At 40.7% G+C, this 22,591-nt stretch overlaps 2 protein-coding genes across 6 annotated transcripts in view; one reads left to right on the top strand and one right to left on the bottom strand.

Annotated features, from left to right (window-relative positions):
* The window catches only part of TRAK2 (trafficking kinesin protein 2), a 77,206-nt gene extending 55,869 nt beyond the window's left edge, over window positions 1–21,337 (bottom strand). The window contains exons 1-3 of one of the 4 annotated variants that reach the window (XM_036753969.1): window positions 21,190–21,320; window positions 11,489–11,628; window positions 8,451–8,536 (exon numbers count right to left, since the gene is read on the bottom strand). The gene's annotated coding sequence lies outside the window, so the exon portion shown is untranslated. Of the gene's footprint in view, window positions 1–8,450; window positions 8,537–11,488; window positions 11,629–21,189 lie in introns of all 4 variants that reach the window. The other 3 variants (XM_036753971.1, XM_036753970.1, XM_036753972.1) reach the window with 3 other exon arrangements.
* STRADB (STE20 related adaptor beta) overlaps window positions 21,338–22,591 on the top strand; it is a 54,203-nt gene continuing 52,949 nt past the window's right edge. The window contains exon 1 of one of the 2 annotated variants that reach the window (XM_036753965.1): window positions 21,338–21,845. The gene's annotated coding sequence lies outside the window, so the exon portion shown is untranslated. The remainder of the gene's footprint in view (window positions 21,846–22,591) is intronic. The other variant, XM_036753966.1, reaches the window with a different exon arrangement.

Raw genomic sequence — 22,591 nt, 5'->3', positions numbered from 1 at the left:
TAGGAAATAGTTTTAAAAATGAAGGCATAGAATTTAAAGGGGTGGTTTCCTGTAAAAGATGGGATTTTAATTTGCAATTAAAGGAAGCCAGGGGAGGCAGTAGGTGGTGGGCTTGAGCAGGCAGCAACAGGTTACAAACAAGAAATTACAAAGGAGAAGCGGTGTAAACAATGTCATCAAAGAAATGTATAATTAAGATGGGCTGCTCACCCTGTACTAATGACGGATGAGTGATGCCTAAGTGATCCATTAGTATCCTCATAAGGTCAAAAGAACTCAAGGAAGGCTCACAGCAGAAAACTTAAGGAAGAACATGGTCACAAATTGCAAAGGATAAGTCATGAATAGTAAGTCACGTCATCTGCATTGTTGGAACACTCACACAGATGAATCCATAGACACATGAGAGTACCAAAGCAATTAGCTGTGACAAATTGATAATAATCTCTGTCTGCATAAAAAACAAATTGATTTAGTACCTTAAAGACTACTCTGTTACACCTCACAGGGAGGAAATGCTGCAATTAGTCAGAAGTTTTCTTGGTTTTGTTTTGGTTTTTTTTGTCCAGGTGTGTGATTTCTTCAGTTACAGAACTGCTGGAATAGAAACTCCTAATACATTGCCTAGGGCTGCTAGGTGGCCAAGGACAGGTAGGTGAATAGAACAGTGGATAGACTGCTGGGCCTGGAGTCAGGAAGACTCATCTTCCCGAGTTCAAATCTGGCCTCAGATACTACTATTAGGTGTGTGACCCTAGGGAAGTCACTTAACATTGTTTGCCTCAGTTTCCTCATTTGTAAAATGAACTGGAGAAGGAAGTGGCAAAGCATTCCAGTATCTTTGCCAAGAAAACCTCAAATGGGGTCATGGAGAGTCAGACCTGACTGTAAAACAACTTAAGAACAATACCACTGAAAATCTAATCGACAAGCATCCATCCTACCTTGCAGTCTTAAAGAGCTGCAAAAAGATTTAAGAGGCCAAGTAACCCGGCCCATGGTTACTATTTGGAAGAAGCAGGATCTAAATCCAGGCCTTCCTATCTCCTTTATGCCCTACAGCAGGCTGCTTCTTAGCAGACAAGTGTAAATTGTGGTAAAAATCTATTGCAGGAAATTATCCCCAAAAAGCACAGTGCAAATACTTATGACGATGGCCATTACCAATTTTCTTCACTTAAGAATTTTCTTCACTTTCAGGCAATCAAAAGAGACTCCAAAAAGACTGACTCAGCTCCTTCCTCAGGGTTAGTCAAACCATTATCCAGGAGGCATCTATAAAAGTATTACATTGTGGTAGTGCATATAGGTTATTTAATGTCTATATAGAATAAAGTCCTTAATTTTAATCTATTTCGGCTCAGTGTCCTCTTATTTTGTTTCAATCAATGTTCTGTTGTTTCTCTGGCTAATGAATGAATGAAGAGCATGGTTTCCCAACAGCCTTCAACCCTTGATATACCTATGATTTTCTAAGACATCAGACATTGCCATAGAGGGCATTCCCACATGCCATTTCTAAGCCCTTGCACACACGCTACCTACTGTCTATTCTGGTTACTGCCATGACAGTACAATGGAAAGGGCACTAAGTCTGAACTCCAAAGACCTGGGTTTGATTCCTGGTTCTACTACTGACTCCTACCTGTTTCCCTTGAGCAAGTCTCTTTTCCCTGATCTCAGGCTTCTCTTCTATAAAATGAAGGAGCAGACTAGACTTCTGAGGTTCCTTCCAGCTCTAAACCTGTAATTCTATGATTTTTCCTTTCAAGTAAAAAATACTAGCAAAAATAGATGAGAGAAGAAAATACAGCTAAGTCAAAATATCTCAGAGGTATGCTTTGGAAAGGCTTAACTCAAGTATGGTTCTAAGGAGGGCAAGAATCCCCATACATACCAGTTAACTAGCTGGCCTGGCTGAGGGATGGAGCATTTGGTCACAAACAAATCTGAGGATGTGTACTGGCATGAACCAATTAAAATGGCCTAAAATGGCCTAAAACAGACAGGGTGGAGGTGGGAAGCTGGAGACCTGCAGTGCTATCTTTGTATAAGAAGGCCATTACATTAGAATGTGGTCATACTCCACACTATATGCTATTTATATTCTAATAAAACCAGAAAATTTTATAACTAGAAAGGGGCATTGGAGGTCATCTCACACACTTTACAGATGAGTAAAAGGAGATACAGAGATCATGTGATTTGCCTTGTTACAAGCAGCTTTGTAGCAAAGCTGGGACTCACTCAAGTTTCCTAATTCACAGTAAAATATTCTTTGCCAACTCTTCCCACTGTCAAATTTAGTCCTCTGAGTTGTGGCAAACTCTAGAGTTAATCTGACCTAATAGTGCAAAAATAAGGGTCAAATGTAGGATAACTATTACCTCCATCATATAATCTAGAAAACGGACTTGTGCTCCTCAATGGAAACCTGAAAGCCTGGGAAGAAAATAAAAAGTTCTTTCAAGATGGTTGTTAGCCCACAAAATTAGAAAGTTTCAGGGGAAATAAATTTTTTTCCTGAAATTTGTGGGGCTCTGTAGTCTTCCCCCTGCTCTAACCACAGGCCCCAAAAAACTATCCTTTAATCAGCCATGGACAGACACATTACTGTACCCTAGAGAAACCTTAAATCACCATTTCCTTTAATGCTACCATACTAGTCAGTGGGCTCATAGTAGGCACTTAACACATACTTGCTGATGGATATATATGCTCAAAACAAGATTATAGATTTAGATAGAGAAAAGACCTTGGAGGCTTCTAAGACCAACCTGCCCACTTTAGAAAGGAGGACAATGAAGCAGAGAGAGGAGGGTGAGGGCACTGTCCTGGGGTGCAGCTTCTACAGTGTCTTGAGGGATTACAAGATCCTTTAGGGGTGTGTCTCAGTCTTCTTGTTTTCAAATCCAGCACCCTAGGCATGACACCAAACTGACTGATATGACCACTCACTTTAGGTAGTGCCCTAAGGTTTACAAAGCTCTTTACCTTTATCATGTCATTTGAGCCTTATGATAATAAACCTCATGAGATAAGTACTTAAGATAAACCCTTTCCAACTAGTAGTCTTAAAAGCACAGAGTGCTCACTGAAAGAGCTGTCTGTCTGTTTTCTGTGCTAGACTTGGGTTATTCACTTTTAAGTGAGCACTTTGCTACTTTTCATTTAAAACAATCAACCAAGCATGTGGGACTTGGGAAGGAAACTTTGGAATTCAACAGCATTTAGGAGAAAATAAAATGAGGAGGGCCAGTGATTTCCTTATTCAGAATAAGACTTAAGTTAAACCACCATGGCATGACATTGAAATAAATACTGCTAGCAGGAAATAGCAGAGCTAATCACATACACAATTTTAGCCCAGCCATGGAATTAAAGGCTCACTCTGTCACCATGGGGACCTAAAGATAGTGTCCAAGCATGCAAGTCCCTAGGTTGTTGGGCTCTCTAGCCACTTCCCCCCAACATCTGATCTTGGCAGAAGCTGTTTCCTAAGGAAGGGTGAAGCCCAGGGCAGCTTCACTGTAGCCCTCAATGAGCTGCTGTTGTACTCGATGCTGTGCAGACAAAAGTGGGAGCTAAAGCCTTTAGCAAAGCACACCTGGGCCGCAGGGCTACTTTCTCTTCCTTGAGGGTTCACTGTAGGATAGACACCCTAGGAATATACTGCAATGTAACCAGGCTCTAGGTGGCTCAATTCTAAAAGCAATCACCTAACAGCAGCTACTATTTAAACCAGTTCTACCACCACTCCACTGTTCAGAGCCCTGCAATGACTTTTCAGCGCTTTCTCAAATACAAATTTCTGCCGATAGCCAATCCTCCCATTGCAGAACCTGTGCTTTCCCAGCGTGCCGGCAGCCTCCTGGGTGCATCTTATGCCCCCACAGAAGCTGCTAGCCGGATTGTTAAACTATATGGCGTAGTCTTGGGCAGGATCTGGCTTTAACAAGCGAGCATGGCGTTTTGGGGTGCTGGGTTGGTTGAATGTTTCCCTGCTTTTGGACTGCTCTTTGTACTTGAGGTGGCTATGGTCCTGTGGAGCCTCAGGAGCAAGGAAAACAGGAAGGTGGAAGTGCTGGGCGAGGTTTCCCAGGGGCCCAGAGCAGGAGATAATCCCTTCCTCCCAGGGCTTAAGCTGATAAGCCTGGCCCTGGAGGACTGTGCTGAAAGGGCCAATGTCTTGAGATTATATTGTACATGGAGTTTTGAAACAGGAGCAAAAGGGTCTTGCTCCATTGATAGAATAAAGTTGGGAGCTAAGGTATGGGTAAAACGGAAGCCAGATGAAGTCATACTCAGAGGGAAGGTGACCTCGTGTGACTAATGGAGGAAGGTGACCTCGTGTGATTAATGAAGGAAAGCTTGTACATCTGGGGAAAGGCTGGGAGGACAATCCTGGTGTCAATCTAGGATGGGATCCTCTTGGCTTCCTCATTGTGTTCCTTTTGAAAAGAAACATTTCCCACCCGAGTTTGGCTCCGATATTGGATCTTTGCATAACTGAAATCTCAACCAAACTGGAGATGATTTTATTTGAAGGATAATAGCCCATACATGCCTACTCTTTTTGTTCGTTGTTTTGGTTAACTTTGTTGCTAGTTCTGTTTCCTTTAGGCTGAAGTACCCTGCACTTTCCGGTGACTGCCTAAGCACGTAGCATTCTTGGAATTCCTGCCAGCTCGCTAAAGAACTGACCTCTGGAATGGGACTCTTTGGGGCATACGTCCAATTTCAGCATGAAGAAGCTATGGAAAATGAGACCTTCACCCCTTACCCCAAGATTTTTATCCCTAATCATTCGAGGGGGAGGGAATGATGGCAGTGTTCTGTGTACTTATTTTGTGTTATCCTTGCTATATTGTTTTATTGTTATGATATTATTGATCCTATGTAATGGATACAAAGATCTAGGGGTGGACATTTAAATTATTAACAAGTATTTTGGGGTTGATTGATTGAAGAGACTATCTTGCTGGGACCTAGGGGTGGATCACATTTGAATCGTAAACCAATATTTGGGAATGTCACTGAATGATATGTTTTGCTTTATTGTGAATGATATGTTTTAGTTTCCTGCGTAATTGGATCACAATGTTCTAGGATATATAATTTAATTTAAATTATGATTGGTTTGTGCATCCTAGAACATTGTGAGGGGTGGAGTGTGGCCAGAGTGGCCTTTGTTTTCTTTGAGTGACTCAGTTTATCTCACTGAGCCTTGCTGGGTGCTGCATCTCCAGCTTCTCTTCCGAGGCAGGAAGCCCAGAGACCATGCCTGGGAACAGAGAACTTCCTGTGTGATGATTCATGGGGCTGGCTGAGGGGAGGTGTTAACTCCAGAGCCATGCTCTATTGGGTGTTAACCTAGTCTACAGATGTGAACCTCCCAGGGTCCTAGGGGGAGGGAGCAACTCAAGAACCAATTGGCCCTGGTCATTCAGGCGGCGCTTGATGATGTCAAAAACACTATAAGGGGAGAAGACAGCTTGAAGATCCCTTTTTCTTTTTCCGGTTGGCGCGGCAGCGGTGGCAAGCGTGACTCTGGGCCAGCCCTTGCTCTCGGGCTGAGCCCAGATGTTAGTAACTATGAATTGTACTGGGTCTGTCTGTTGATATTTGTAATTTGCGGGTAGGTGAGGCTATGGCAGCATTCTCCTGGTGTAGCTCGGAAGAGCCCACTCTGGGGTGAGAAGAAGCTTGTTAAAGGTTTTAGTTTGGAGAACTTTAATATCACCAATAATAATATGAGCTAAATAAACACAAGTGAACATTTAACTCTGAAACATCTCTTATTTTTTTCCTTTCCTCTATCCTCTGATACTGTCATGAAAGTATATAACAGCACAACAAAAACACAGTTGTTGTCATCAATGGATTTGACTGTAATTGTAATTGATAAAAACTAGCATTTAAGGACTGCTTTAATATTTGCAAAGCACATTACCAATATTGTTTCCTTTGACCCCCACAACAACCCTGCGAAGTTTGTGTTAGGATAACCTTCATTTTAAGGTTCAGAAAACTGAGGCAGAGGTTAAGTAACTGGCCCAGGATCACAATGAGGCTGCATTTGAACTCAAGTAGTCTTCCTGACTCCAGGTCAAGCATTTTATTTACAGTCATCTGAGTGGGATTATATGGAAGATCCTAAGGCACTGGAGTATGCATTTGTTTGTTTGTTTGTTTGTGTACATTGTTTCCATTACAAAGTAATGAATGGGGCAGCTAGGTGGTGAAGTGGATAGAACACCAGGCCTGAAGTCATCTTCCTGAGTTCAAATCCAGCCTCAGACACTTCCTACCTGTGTGACCCTGGGCAAGTCACTTCACCTTGTTTGCCTCAGTTCCTCATCTATAAAATGATGTGGAGAAGGAAATGGCAAATCACTCCAGTATCTTTGCCAAGAAAACCCCAAATGGGGTCACAAAGAGTCAGACACAACAGAAAAACGACTAAATAACAATAAGGTGGCAAGTGCTCAATAAATGTTGAATAGACTGAATTGATCTGAACACAGCCTTCCTTTGGTGGAAACTATTATTTGGATCCTCATTCATTTTCACAGATCCAACAGGTTTCATACTTGGTTTAAAGACAATTTTCCTTGACAAACTCAGTCTCTGCAGTCCAAGATGGGTTCTGAAGAGATGCCAATGGTAGATGCTGACTTCACTTTAAAAAGTGATACTCGGGGCAGCTAGGTGGTGCAGTGAGTAGAGCATTGGCCCTGGAGTCAGGACAACCTGAGTTCAAATTCAGCCTCAGACATTTGACACACTAGCTGTGTGAGCTTGGGCAACTCACTTAACCCCAACTGCCTTGCTTTCTCCCCTCCAAAAAAAAAAAGATGTAATTTAAAAAAAAGTGATACTCAAAACTAACCTAAGACACACACAAGCACAGAGACTTTATTTCTTTGTGAAAAAGGAAATATTTTCAGTGAATCAGACATACATTGATTCATCATAGATAGGCAATCACTAACTTTCAAACATAATTTAGTTGTCTGGTACGTAGCAAATATTTCCTTGTATGAATAATGTGATACATAGAAAGAAGTTAGGTTGCCAGATTAGTGCACAAACATTCATTCAACATGGAATGTACCTGAAGGATGGTCCATTTACCAGGAAAAGTACAAGAAAACACTGCTGCAATGCTTGTAAGAAAGGGCAGAATGACTTGAGACCTAGGTCTAGGGTCCAGAGACCTGGGCTTGAATCTCACTTCACTTACTATTTATTGGGTGTGATCATGGTCAAGCCAGTTAACTTCTCAGAGCCTCACTTTCCCCATCAGTAAAATGGGAATAATATTTACATTACTTAAATCACAGGTTTGTTAGGAGAAAAGAGTTTTGTAAAACTTAGCACTCTTTACAAATGTGAGCTATTATTAACAAAAACAAAAAACAATTTTTTTTAGGTCTTATCTTGAATGCAAGTGCTTAAGTCAGAGGGGACCAGAATAAAGGGATAGATGAAGGCTTTTGTAAGAAATCGGGAAAAGCAAGGGGGGAAAAAGGAAGAAGGGAGAAGGAGGAGATTATCTTTACAGCACACATATTGGACAAGGATCACATTAACAGCAGAAGCAGATGGAGAACAGTGGGTAGCAGGAGGGGTAAGTAGCAGACCCCCTTAACAGTAGAGTGAAGAAAGGGAAAGAAAAGCTTTGGGGAGTGGGTAGGGATATAGGAGAGTCATTTAGTGCCAGCAGGCCCTCTAATGGAACATTTCCCAGACACATTCAGAAACAAAGTCCTTTCTGGCTTGAATATACGATGGAACCTTTAGTGGTGATGGGCAGGAGAAGGAGGTACACATCTAGGTGACTGGGGTACTACATCAGATGAAGAGGAGTTTGGGAAATTTTAAAGTAAAAAATAAGCCAAATTTCATAGTGACAAATAGTGCACCTGACTATTCTTGAAATAGAATTTCATATTGAACATTTTAGAAGGAAAAATATTGCATCTAAATTATCTTATCTATTCTTATTTTGCTGGGACATCAAGGTTCCTTAGATAGAAGAGATTCTGCTTTAAAGACATAAATATATAATATTGAAGGCACATCAGTCGCAGTCGCACATTTTAAGCCAGGGAAGGAAGGATGGCATCAGTTAAGATTTTTAACATCTTCTTGCCTGTCAATTAATTCTCATTAATGCCTCTATGGTACTTGAATATTCTGAAGAGTTAGTGGCAGTGTGGTGAAGTAGATAGAGAGAGCTGGCTTTATTTGAATATTCTGAAGAGTTAGAAGCAGGGTGGTGAAGAGGAAACAGGCAAAGAGTGAGGAGTAGAAAATGATGCCTATGTTATGAGCCTGCATGAGTGGAAGGGCAGTGATGCCCTAGAGAGTAATAGGAAAGTTAGGAAGGCTTTGAACTTGAATCTGGGGGTCAAACCCAACCAAAGGACAAAGTCAATACTTACTCAAATACCTTAGGCTCCTCCAGGCAAGAAATATCAAGCATAAAGCCTTCAAGGAAAAAGTTGTCAAGGTATATTTCAGATTCTTACTGAAACAGATTGAAATAAAAGCTCAATGATAAGAATATGTTTAAAGCAATTAGTTTTAACATATATTTTTGGAGCTATAAAATGAACACCAAAACAGATTTGGAAAGTATCTTGTCAACACATTAACAAAGGCCTATCACCCTAGGCAGCTATCACTTTCTCATCATCAAAAAGGAGAAACAAGATTGATGAATAATCTTAGATACATGATAATCAAATTAAACACTTACATTAATAATTTTGGAACAAATAGTGGGAGGCTGATAATAGGTACGAGTCTCCAGATTTGTAGAATAAAACTCAATGTGGTTTATCTACAGATAAAGCCTAAGAAACCAATCAACCAACAAGCATTTATTAGGGGGTTACAAAGAAAAGGCAAGAACAGTTCCTGCCCTGAAGGAGCTGACATTCTAACAGGAGGGCCCCTCAGGTACTTTCTAGCTTTCTCAGTCTCCCTCCAGCGTGTTACCTCTCCAACCCATAATAAATGAGGCCACTGAATTAGGTGACTTAAAAGGTCTTTTCTGGGCAATGCTCATAATATTAGGATGGTTTTTTAAATTGCCACAGTGCTTCAGATTTCACTGCAGGAAAGTGTGACACTAAATGAGATTACCTAGCACATGTGCACCCAATATAGAGACAAATGTTTTTTCATTATTTTGCATTCTGATTTTCAGATCATTTGGTGATCCATTTGGTTCAGTGGTGGAAGAGGGCAAAATGAGGCAGAATTCAAGTTCAAGGATGTTATAGTTTTAAAATGTGGCCCAAAACTGCCTGTACTCTTTATCAATAATTTTTCTCTATTATATTAGTTACAAACTATGCAGGAAATTTCCAATCAGACTCCTAAGAATTGAATCAGCATTCACTGAAATTTGTCATGTAAATTCCATGAATCCAAACATCCCTAATAACTATATAATGGCCAAATAAAAATAATTTATTAAAAGACTCCCAAATCCTTGCATAAAATATGATAAATTAAAGAACTGGTAAACATTCCAAATTAAAAAAAAAACACACTTGTGATTAGAGTACTCTGCATTATCTCAAAGGGATATTGTAAAGCATGGATAATAAAAAGTGTGATCAAAATGTGGAGTATCATTAAACTATATATTTCCAACACCCTAAATCATTTGGGAAATTTTAGTTGTACTGCTTTTCCATCCCACCTTTCTCCAAGTGGTTTTTCTAGTCATTTCATCACAAGGCTACTATTAGCTTGGAATAACAGAGAAATAAAAAAAAAACTATTCTTTGGCAGTGGAAACCAAGTCACATGGTTGTTAGCAGAAGGAAATAAGAGCTAACATAGACCAACTATTCTAGTGTCAATCACAAAGGCAAAAACTACAGTATCAAATTCATGTGATAGTCCTTAACTGATTTCTTAGGAGAAAGGAGGCAACCCAGCTAAAAGACTTGTTTTAAGAAAGAATAAGCACTTCATTACAAGTAGAATCTCTGAACGCAAACTACCAAGAAGATGTGGACTACTTTTCTTTAGTTTTCATTCTATTATGCCTAGTGCATTCCCATAATTTAAAAGCTATTATTTACAAATTTGATAAGTTGGAAGAAACAAGAAATTAGATTATGGGCAGAGGGCAGCACTCAAATACTCATTATGTAATATTTTTAACCAAGCATGTGCACTAAACTGTACAAGGGTAATCCCCGCCCTGAGAGACCTCTCCTGACCTGGCCTACCTCGAACATATATTCCAATATAGTATTACTAACAAAATAGATGTAATGTTAAAAAAAATTTGGCCTTATAAACCCAGACCTTTGTAAGTATAAAAAGGCTAAGGAAGAGGAGGTGAACAAAGATTGATACTCATGAAGATATTAAAAAAACAGTATTAACAATACTTTCCAAAAGGTTCTTATTTCTCTCAATGAGATTAAAAATTCTTAAAATCTTTATATTTTAAAGCAACAGATTTTTGGGTACATTGAAACGTAACTGTGATATATTTTTAGAATTAGGCAAAATAATTCTTTAAAACATCTACAAACAATTTACTGTAATGCTGATAGGCAAAAATTAGATGTGAAGTCAAATCAAAAAGACCAACTGTAAACCATAAAATCATGGATAAATCAAGAAATAAAATACTGCACAAATGTAACTAGGTTAGAAAATTTACATATTATTGTTTTATAATTTAAGGTTTAGAGTTTTATTTGTGGGTTGAGTGCTATTAAGATAATAATGTAAAAGCCATTTTTTTCCCCCTGTGGCAAGGAGAAAAACAAATTCTAAAAATAGCAATAGTTCAAAAACCAGAGGCTGGAAATTCCTATGACTATTGCTTTACTTCCCTTAATATAATATAATGTAATCAGACTTCTGACAAGCTTCATCTGGTCCTAAATCTTTTAGGTTTTTTTTTTTTTAATTTTGCACTTAAATCCACAAAGTAGGAGTATTTTAAAAGTAGGAATTATAAAATTATTTGTTCTACAAGTAAATAGCCTATCGCCTTTAAGCAATGTGGTTCTAAAAGATAAGTAATTTACCAGGACCACTTGTTCTACCATCTTCGCTATATCTAGTGTGGGCTATATCTACTCATGGGTTTTGGTGCAGGTATAATATATTATATTATTATTAATATATTATTATAATATATTATTTATAGTTATATAATAATTAATATCATATAACAATTTATAATACATTACATTATAATATATTATGTATAATATATTATATATTATTATAATATATATTTTGTGCAGAAATAGATTATAATACCTTATTTGTACTAATGTATGCCTTATTTAATATTTAGAAAGAATTCATGGTTACAAATCACATTAAAATCATTTATAGGTTGCCCATCACATTACAAACAAGGAATTAAGCTGGAGACATGATGCAAAGAACATCATCAAAAAGTATGACTGAAAAAGGAGATACAATCACATACCTAGAGCATGGAATAACCAGTGGGCCAGCCTCCAACCAATGGGATATGTTTCGCTGGTGTCCTTACAATGCTATACTGAGAAGATTATCTGTAGGTAGTATATACGTACACAGGAGGGACAGCCATGAATGGCCTGGGATCTGCATGGTTGGAGGAAATACAATAAAACCAGCCTATTAGAGTGAAAGTGACAGGGAAAGACCATTTTTTAAAAAATTATGTAACCCTTATTTTAGATGGGAAATGCTACCAATTTTTAAAAACTTAGTGTTAAGGCAATGTAATAATTGGAGGTAAACAAAAACTTTTGGAAAAAGTTCAGGTTTCATATGAAGGTGTATAATTTATGAAATTTTGATGATGTCTGAATTGACTAAAAACACCACTAGTTAAAACTTTTTAAGTTATTTAGATATGTTTTTGAGAGAGACTGCTTATCTGTGAGAGCCATATTGTAAAAAAGTCATGTAAGCATTTCAATGGTACTGCCAAAGATTATTTTGAGAAGCACATAAATATCATTTTTTTTTCCTTTAAGACTGAGTCTCCCCATCACACTCTGGCTGGAAGTGCAGTGGCCACTCACCGATCTGATCCCAACACTCATCAGATGCACAGAAGCTCAGTTTTTTCACTCCTGGACACTTCATTCCTGCTTAACCAACTAGGGTCCTACTTTCCCTGGGGCTTACCATATTCTTGCCAGACTTAGAGCTTAAGGCTTTAGCCAGACAGAAGCTCAGAACTCCCAGACTCAAGAGATCCATCAACCTCAACCTCCTGGCAGCAGCAACAGCAAGAATGAACCACCATACTGTGCTATTGCCATTATCTTTACCTGAGGGAAAAAAAATCTGTTTGCATCATTTATAGGATTGTATTACATATCTTCCTTTGCTATGAAATTGCATTTTATTCATAGAAAAGACGTCATCATTGCAAGGTCTGCTTGGATTTATTAGACTCAGTTTGAGCCATATTCACAAATATGCAGGGTATCTCTCATTACAATAGTTCTATTTCTGAAGGGGATGCTTGGGTAATATATGCATTTCTAACTTTACACTCTCACACCATTAGTTTTCTTCATGATTTTTAAGTCCCATTAACTTTAATATTTTGCATTTTTCTTATATATCTGCCATGTCTGTTGTAGAGGATAAAAGGTGAAAGGAATTCACAAACATGTCAAAATTTAGCTTGATTCTTGCTATGTGTGAACGTAGGCAAGGGAAGAATGGCCAAAAAGATGTGTTGGGAAATATGGTTCAGGATAAAGAAGTGACAGGCCAAAGACTTTTAAAATACTCAGCAACCTCTCACTTGCATGTAAGGAGAACTTCAAGAAGTTTGTCAGAAGATACTCATTGCAGTGGGCACCGAACATCACTACAAAAAAAAAAAATGAAACTGACTAAATCTTGACCAGAAATAAGCTACTGATGAGAAAGTCATTCCAGAATCAGTGGTCTACGTAGTTAGATCTTCAATCAGTTTAGAGCGACCAAATCAATACCAAATGAGAAGACAGGATAAATAAGGAGATGTTATGTACAATAAAAACAGTTCCATCCCAATGTATTTTAAAGGGCTATTGACTAGTGGCCAAGAATTAGAAATTGAGGGGATGTCCATCAATTAGGGAATGGCTGAGCAAATTGTGGTATATGAATGTAATGGAATACTATTGTGCTGTAAGAAATGATAAGCCGGCAGACTTGAGAAAAACCTGGAAAGATTTATATGAACTGGTGCTGAGTGAAGTAAGCAGAACCAGCAGAACATTGTACATAGTAAGTAACAGCAACAGTGTGTGATGACTGACTTTGATAGACTTAGCTCTTCTCAGCAATGCAAGGACCTAAAACAAGTCCAAAAGACTCATGATGGAAAATGCTATCTACATCCAGAGAAAGAACTTTGGAGTCTGAATGCAGTTGGAAACATACTATTTGCTCTTCTTTTTTGTTTTGTTTTTTCTTTCTCATGGTTCCTCCCATTCATTCTAATTCTTCTATACAACATGACTAATGTGAAAATATGTTTAATAATTATGTATATTGAGAGTCTATGTCAGACTGCGCACTGTCTTGGGGGAGAGGGAGAGGGAGGGAGAGGAGAGTGAGGTGGAGAAAATTTAAAACCTATGAAGTGAATGTTGAAAACTAAAAATAAATAAAATTTATTTTTTAAAAAAATCCCAGCCTGAGTAGAATAAATACTCTTTGGCGGTGCAAAAACAAAGACCAGTTTTGCTTCCAGTTTTGGCACTCTGAGTAGGGTTGACCAAATAGTAATTAGTGTGAAACTTAATTCTAGAAGAAAGTGTATAGAGTCTTAGTATTGTAACAAGAACATAGGACTCAGAGTACTAAGACCTAGATTTCAGACCTGATCTAATCTTTTTACACCTTATTAAATCTACATGTGCTCCTCAATCCAATGACACTGGCCTCTTTTGGTTCCTCAAACAAGACACTCCCATGTCCTGGTTGTGCATTTTTCATTGGATGTCCCCTATGTCTGGAATGTTCTCTCTCCTCATCTCCACTTCCTGGCTTCCTTCAAGTTCCAGCTACAACAGCACCTTCTCACAGAAGCCTTTTCTAATGCCCCTTAATTTGTGTATCTTCCTCCGGTTAACTATCTCCAATTTATCCTGTCTTCGGCTTGCTCATACAGACTTGTCTTGCATGTTTTCTCCCCCATTTGACTGTAAGCTCCATGACAGTACAGACAGTCTTTTGCCTTTCTTTGTATCTCCAATGCTCAGCACAGCGCCTGGCACATCACAGGCACTTTGAGCAATGTTTATTGACTACAAGACCTTGTGAATTTACTATTTAGACTTCTGTTTCTTCCACCATAAAACAACAGAATTAGATTTAAAAGGTCTCCAGGGTCCTTTCCAGCCCTAAATTTATGATAATGTTAAAAGTCCCAACAGAAAAATCTCACCCTTATGTCTCTCACTTACTTGAACCCGTCAAGAAAAAGACCATGAAAGGCCAATATTCCAAGAAACACAGTGATTTTTTTTTAAACAATATATAGAATTCTTTCTTTGCTTTTGAAAGCACAACTGTGTCCCTAAGTTTGTGGCACAAACTCAAGTCATGTGTCTACAGAATTTGTAGCTGATGATTTATAAACATATTTAAACAAATCCCCCCAGATAAAAGATTTCTTTAAAAAGATAACTGGTTCATTCTTCCTCAATTTCTAAAAGAAGTCTTATGTATAACCATTCAATTCAGTGACTAGAGAGAAAATAAAGGCAAATTCAGTAATCCATCACCAGTGGAAAGGAGAAAGATATTCAAAAAATGTTTACCTAAAGGATGCTAAATTATGAACTTCAGAAACCCAGGAGAATTCGTATCCATTCTCATCTCCACTTACAGATATCGTAAACATTTTTTCTTCAGTCCACAAGCTTCCTGTGTTTTGATTTACACTAGTGACCTAACCATATTGCTTGTGACATCAGTAACTAGAAGCAACAGAGTCAATGAGTGAAGAGAATCAGACTATTTAAGTATGAAGAAGTAAGTTACAGGATATTACTTTAAGTAATTAATATGGAGTTGGTTACTGGGGGGAGGAGGAAGGAAGGAACAAATCACATTTTCCTAAACTTTAATGGAACCTGTGATAAATTCTTCTGTAATATGAACGATGACCTCATACACTGGCAGCCATATGACAGCATACGGGAATTTCTTAGCAGTGAAACACTCCTGTCCTACCATTTGTGGTTTCCTCTTGCACAACAAACTGTCAGAAAAGGTGCTTGAGTTGTACACAGTATGTTTCAAAGCTTCCTCAAGGCACAGCACATGAGGTTTTGACAAGCACCAAAATATATAGCTTTAAAACTTGTTGTTAATTATTTCCCCTTCCAAAAAGTATGATCCAACAACCTCAAAGCCCTGGACAAATACTAATTAGCACCACCTCACTGCTATTAGACAAGCATTTTATGTTCATTTTCTGGCCTGCATTAAGCACAACAAAGGAAGAACGAGTGATTTCTTCAAGGTCAAACTGTGAGTCACTGATAACAGTTGGGAATAAAACTAGATTATTATTCCATGCCATTTACAATGATTATAGTCCTTCCCCAGTCCCCCCACCCCAATTATCTACTAATTTCTGAACTAATATTAAGGAACCAGGCAATCCTTTGAAATAAAAAATTCCATTGCAACTATTAACAAATATTTATAGAATGCCTATGTGCAAGTAATTTACAAACCAGATGGAAAGATAATAAAAATACAAAAAGAAAAAACATTTCAACTTGGTTACTGGATGAGGGCAGATGGAAGAATTACTCCTTCAATGTGGCTCAAACTTTTCATTACATAAGAGTCAAAAAGAATGGATAAAGAGGCTCTGGTATAAAGAGCCTATGATGCACAAAATATCATGTTGCACTCTGGAAGAGAAAAATAAAAAACATTCTCTGCCCCACAGGGCCTACATTTTACTGGGGAGAAGAAGGAGCATACCTGGAAATAACGAGGTATGTTTAAAAAAACAGTCTGATACTTCAGTTTGATTCAAAGAGCAGTGCCTGGCACAACAGAAATGCTAACCAAGTCCTCAATAAGTTTCAGACACTCCACTCCTACCCCAGGATGGGACAGCCTGCCACAGTGGTAAGAACAGAGGAGGAAGAAATGCATTTCCATTCCCTGCTGCTACTTAGTAGCAGTGTGCCTTTGGCCCTCTGGACCTCCATTCCTCATCTGTAGAATGGGCAGGTTAAAGATGACCTTTGTGGTCCCAGCTCTAACTTAATGTTCGCATCATCTATACAGTACCTTGCAGCTCTAAAAACGCTGGGCTTCTGTGGAGCAGTGTGAACATAGTGGCAGAGTACTTCTCAACATAAGGATACCGTCTAAAGTCCTTCACTTAGTACAGATTAACAAAGAAAAAGCCACACAATCTACTTATGCCCCTTGTGCCCCTTCCTTCCAGCATCACCATGTTCCTCAAATCTCTTTATTCAAGGATTCAAGAAGGAACACTGCCCATGGATCCAGGTTGGTAACCTCTCCCTCATCCCACTTGTACTTATCTCTACAACTTCACTGGAATCCACCTATCCTTCTCTGCTCACATAGCAACCACCCTAATCCAGATCCCCTTTACCTCTCTTCTGGGCTTTCTAAGTGTCCCTGTCTAAGGACTCTCCTCGCTCCAATTCATTCTGTATGCAGCTGCCAAAGTGATTTTCTTACAGTTCAAGTCCAATCATAACATAACCCTACTCAACAAACTTCAGTGGCTTCCTATGATCTCCAAGTTCAAATATAAACTACTACATGGGTTATGTAAACATTTCCACTACCTGGCCGCGTCCTACCTTTCCAGTCTTACACTTTACTCCTTTCTTCACACTCTATAATCCAAACACAGCGGACTACTCACTCTTTCCCATATGACACCTTATCTCTCACTTCAGTGCCTTTTGTACCAGCTGTTCCCCTCCCTCTGCCTTTTGGTAGAGAATGTATTCCCTCTTCATTTCTATCTGTAGGAATCCCTGTTTTCCTTCAAGATTCTGCTTATATACCATCTTCTTCATTAAAGCCTTTCTTCATTCTCCCGGCCGCTAGGGCTGACCCTTCCAAAATGACTTTATATTTACTTAGTGTATACTCTGTACACGTGTGCACTGTTGTCTCTTCTATTAATATGTAAGCCCCTCAAGGGTAGGGCTGGTCTTTATATCTTATCAACTACTTATCAAGTGCCTGGCACACAGTAAGTATTTAATAAATGTTTATAGATTGATTGATTTAGCAGTACTAGTTCTAAGCCCTATCCATCCATTTCAGGTGGCTAGATGGCTCAGTGGATTGGGCACTGCGCCTAAATCAGGAAGACCTGGGTTCAAATTTGACCTCAGACACTAGCAGTGTGACTTTGGAAAAGTCACTTAACCTCCTTTTTACCTTAATCCACTGGAGAAGGACATGGCAAATCACTTCAGTACTTTTGCCTAAAAAATCCCATGAACATCATGGTCCAAGGGGTCATGAAGAGTTGGACATGGCTGAACGACTAAATGACATATCCATCCTACTCACACCTAAAGCACCACATAGTTCTTCCCCTCCTTTCTTATGTCTTCTTGCCTGACAGAGCTATACCAGTTGGTGGCAGAGAAAAGGGACAGGGAAACCCTTTAAATAGTTTCACTTTGTCAGGGGTAGAGCTAAACAGAGGCAAGCAGCCTTCAAATCAAACTACTATGCAATTTTGCAAGAATTAACCTCATGGGCTGTTTGTCTAGGTGTTGGATGACAAGTATTTGTAGTGTCAAAACAAAACTCGTCCTCCTCACTTTTTTATTTTAAAAAAAATTATATACAAAATTGGAAATGTCTATTTTTGCATCATAATATCATTATTTTGTATCTTTTGTCTTTATATTACTGTCACTTCCAAATATGTCCCTCTCCTACCCCTCCCCATAGAATCATGTCATGTCTCATAATGAATAAGAAAAATTAGGGAAAATAGCAGCTCAGCAAAACTAACCAACACATCAAGCAAACCTGATAGAATCTATGTTGTTCCATACCCATACTCCCCAACCTTTGCAAAGAATGGAGAGAGGTACACCTTCTCACTTCTTCTTTGGAGTCAGGTTTGGGGAATGCTACTTATTTAACAACTACAGTGCTTCCCAAAAATACTTCCAAAGATCTGTACTACTATAGATTTTAAAAGAGCTTCCATGACAAAATCTAGTATACAAAGTATGACATTTGCCAGATTACAAAACACTGTGTTTGAAATAGCAAATAACAAGGAAACAAAATTTGGCAGGTGCGGATGAATTATAGTATTTTTAAAGTTCCTTCTGGCTCAATACATTCCATGATTCCACTTTCCTTGGTGCAGAAGGTTAATAAGAAGTAAATCCTTCTATGTCCTTTACTTCTCTCCTAATCCTGAACCTTAAAACTTGCCTTCTCTTTCTGGGATACCTTTGTTTTACATTTTCTTTTTGGAGTGTTGTTTGGCCTTATGCTTGGTTTTCATGTTTAGAAAACCTATCTCTATTTTTAAAAAGATACTGCCATACAGTGACCTCTCAATAAATCCTTTCAGCACTTTGGTATTCAGTAGAAATAAATGATAGATCTTAAGAGTCTTAACTGATTACAACTACGTAATTATGGGACCTGGTGGAAGAAAAATAGCATGTATTAATTTAATTTCTCATCAGAGTGGGAAGAATTATTAAGTATTGTTTTCCTCACATATGCGACCAAGCATTAGGATAGAATCCTGGCAAGGTCATTCTGCATGGCTAAAAACTAAATTCCTCCTAACTTATTAATCCTGTCTCCTTTCAGTTTTCCTCGTATTAACAATAGAATCTTTGTTTTAACTTGTAATCCACAATTATCAATGTATTACAAAAGTATGGCTGTGTGGCACATAACTAGAAAATATGGCTAAATTTCAATTCCAATTTAGTCACTCATTTAAACTTGAGAAAATTATCTCAATGACTCAGTTTTTCTCACCTACTAAGCAAGGACAGCAATCAGATGGAAGCATTTACTGCTAGAGATGAAGTAAACAATCCACAAAAATAAAATGCAGTGTGCAGACTGTAAATGATCAAGAGGAACAGCTATTTCCTTAATATTTGCCATTATTCCAATTCTTTGCAACAGTAGCTAACATTTTGAGTGCCCTGAATATTTAGGGGGAAAAACCCCCTTAAAACTAACTACAAAATAAACCTATCTACAGTAGAAAGTGAGCTACTTAGGCTTTAACCTGACCTACAGAACCAGAATTTCAAAGTTGAGTCATCTGAGATCATAAGTTCCAACTCCTCAATTTACAGATGAGACAATGAAACCCAAAGAGGTTAAGTGACTTGCCTAAGGTCACACTGCTAGTTCATGGCAGAGTTCATAGAAATCATCTCCTTTGTTTACATGTCTCTGGCATCTTTATTCACAATAGATTCCCTCTCATGCCATTTCAATTGTTTTTTAATGTTTAATAAAATAACGATCATTTGTAAGGCTGGTATGAGCTTCTTGATTTGTAGGTAAAAAAAACTAGTATAAGATAGGAATTGATTAAGTTTACAAATCAGTATTTGGGTAATAGGGTTCTCAAATATTGTTGGTTTTGATCCATCATTAACACTAAAAATCTAGAAGTTCTCTTATGTTTACCATCTCTCCACGATGAGAGAGAAGGAATGATCTCAATTTGTTTTGCAGATGTCACCACCTCTCTAAATAACTATTTCTTTAGTTCTGTCACTCAGATGTCAAATTCAGCACCTTAGCAGATTTTGAAGGCCTAGGGAGAGAAAATTAAACGGCCTGTGGAGAACCAAAGCTATCTCCCTATGTTTCTATTAATTCAGAGTTCATCCTCAATACGTCGATTAAGAAAAAAAGCACTTAAATTCTTCCTAAAAGGGAAGAGCTCAAATATGAGAAAAAAGATGTTTAGCATTTTTATATAATAAAGTATTTTGTTTACCAGTCACCAGGTCTATTAATTTAATCAATTCTACAAGGAGAGCAAAACACAAGGTTAGAGCCAGCTGATAACCAAGACAAAAGCAGTCCCAAAACTAGAGTAGCTTACATTCTATTGGACTGTCTATTTAATTAGACATGAAACAGTCCATCCTTTTTTTTTTTTAATCAATCAAGCAAACATTTATTAAGCACCAGGCACAATGCTAGGTTCTGAAGATACATGAAACAATATCCAGTCTCAAGGACCCAGACAACCAAAATCAACCAACAAACTCCCACTATGAGGCAGCTAGGTGGCATAATGGATTGAGTGCTGGGCCTGAGTTGAAATCTAGCCTCAGACACTAGCTGTGTGACCCTGGGCAAGTCACTTAATATTGTCTGCCTCGGTTTCCTCAACCGTAAAATGAGATGGAGAAGGAAATGGCAAACCACCCCAGTACCTTTGCCAAGAAAACCCTAAATGGGGTCTCAAAGAGCCAAACAGGAAGGAACAACAATATGTGTCAGGCCCTGGGGATACAAATACAAAGAATGATACAATCGCACCCCTCAAGGAGTTTAAGTTCTAACGGAAAATGGAAAATACATAAATAAATGTGTGTATACGTATGTATACATACATACGTATACACACACACACACACACACACATATATATACACGCAGAATAAATGATAATGTAAGGTACTTCAGGAGGACCGGCACTAGCAGGAGGGAGAAGACAGACTTGGAGTACAAGAAAGTGATGCATGAAAATGCTGGCCAACCTAGATGCGGCAGCTGCCTCACTCCCTTCCCCCACCCTTGGGGGTGGCTCAAGGTACTGTCACCTCTAACCAGAAGGTCGGGGACAAGCTGCCTGGCCCTGGTGGCCCAATGGCATCTTTTAGGGATGCGATGTGACAGCAGCTCCTCGGCTCCTGCGGCCACAGCCAGAGCCAGCCGGCCATCTACGCCCACTCAGGCACCTAGGGAGCAGCCTAAGGGCTGGCCTGGGGCGCGTCGGAGCCCAGGGGGGCGCTCCCTAAGCTTCTCCCACGCCCGTGACCTCGGGGGACCCCAGGCTAAGGGAGGGGCGGGGGGACAGGGAGCAGACGGTCAGCCGGCGACTGCTCCGAGGCTGGCGAGAGCCAGCAGGGGCAAGAGGTCACTCACCGACGTGGTCCCGGCGTCCCTGGCTCGCAGACAGCGCCAGCCTCGGAAGGCTCCCAACAAAAGCTGGCCGCAGAAGTGGCCGCCGCGGCGCCTGAGCAGCCTGGTGGCGGAACAGACTGGCACTCGGCTTCAGAGCGTGAGCGTCATCACCTAGCGACGGCGCCCTCTCCGGCCCAGAGCAGTACGACGCAGGGCCTGCGGACCGCCGGCCTCAGCGGCTCTGACGCGGGGGTCGCTGGGAATTGGAGTTCTTGCTCCACCTCCGCTCCTTCTCCTGGGGGGGGCCACGTCTTCCGCCAGCCCCGCCCAGCCCCGCCCCGCCCCGCCCCGCTCCCTTAGCGCTCGCTAGGCGGCGCACTAACGGCCGGCGGTCGCTGGCCTGGCTGAGGCGGGGCCGAGGCTCCGGCTCGAGCGGCTGGGGGTGGAGCCAGGGCGGGGATAGTCCGGGTCCCCGGGGTCGGGAATGGGGCTGACTGGGTTCTGGGGGAAGGTCCCCGCCTAACGCGCCTCTCGGCTTCTTCTCCCCCGCCCGGTACGAGGGGGCGGGTCTGGGACTCTCGCCCTCGACCCCCCGCCAGGACTGGGCTCCGGGCTCTCCGGTCTTTTCGAGGAGGTGCCACCGGGTCGGGGCCAGGGCCGCGGCCGATGCTTGCAGGGTGAGCCGGGGGAGATGCGGGGAGGAGGCTGGAGACGGAGCTGGGAAAGGGCTCCGAGGCCAAGGCCGCGCTCCCGCCTTGTGGGGAACAGGGGATGGTCCCGGGTCCGAGCGCGGGCTCTGGGCGAACCTGCCTCCGGGCAGCCGGGGGAGGGGTGAGGGGGGGCGCTGGGAGCAGAGGAATGCGGGCCGGGAGAACGGGGGGAGGGGGAGGGAAGGGCTGGAGCCGCGGCCCCGCCCCCATGGAGACCCAGGAGGCGCCGCGTGCTTGCCTTCCAGTCACCCTTCCTGGCTGTCGGCCACCTTGTCACCCTGCCTACCACCTTGCCTGCCTGTCACTCTGTCACCCTGCTTGTCTGCCACCCTGTCAGTGTCACTCTACTCGACTGTCATTCTGTCTGTCTGCCACCCTGTCACTCTGTCATCCTGCCTGCCACCTTGCTTGCCTGTCACTCTGTCACTGTCCCCCTGTCTGCCTGTCACTCTGCTTGCCACCCTGTCTGACTGCTAGTCTGCCTGCCACCCTGTCTCTCCGTCACCCTGCCTGCCTCCCTTTCACTCTGTCACCCTACTTGCCTGCCACCTTGCCTACCTATCAGTCTGTCACTTTGTCTTCCTGTCACTTTGTCACCCTGCCTGCCACCTTGCCAGCCTGTCACTCTGCCCGCCACCTGTCTGCCTGCTACCCTGTCACTCTGCCTGCCACTCTATCACCCTGTCTTCCTGTCCCTCTGTGATCTTGCTTGC

The sequence above is a fragment of the Trichosurus vulpecula genome, chromosome 4 (genome assembly GCF_011100635.1).
Source record: "Trichosurus vulpecula isolate mTriVul1 chromosome 4, mTriVul1.pri, whole genome shotgun sequence".
NCBI classification, from domain to species: Eukaryota; Metazoa; Chordata; class Mammalia; order Diprotodontia; family Phalangeridae; genus Trichosurus; species Trichosurus vulpecula.
This window is presented reverse-complemented; position numbering and strand designations above follow the sequence as displayed.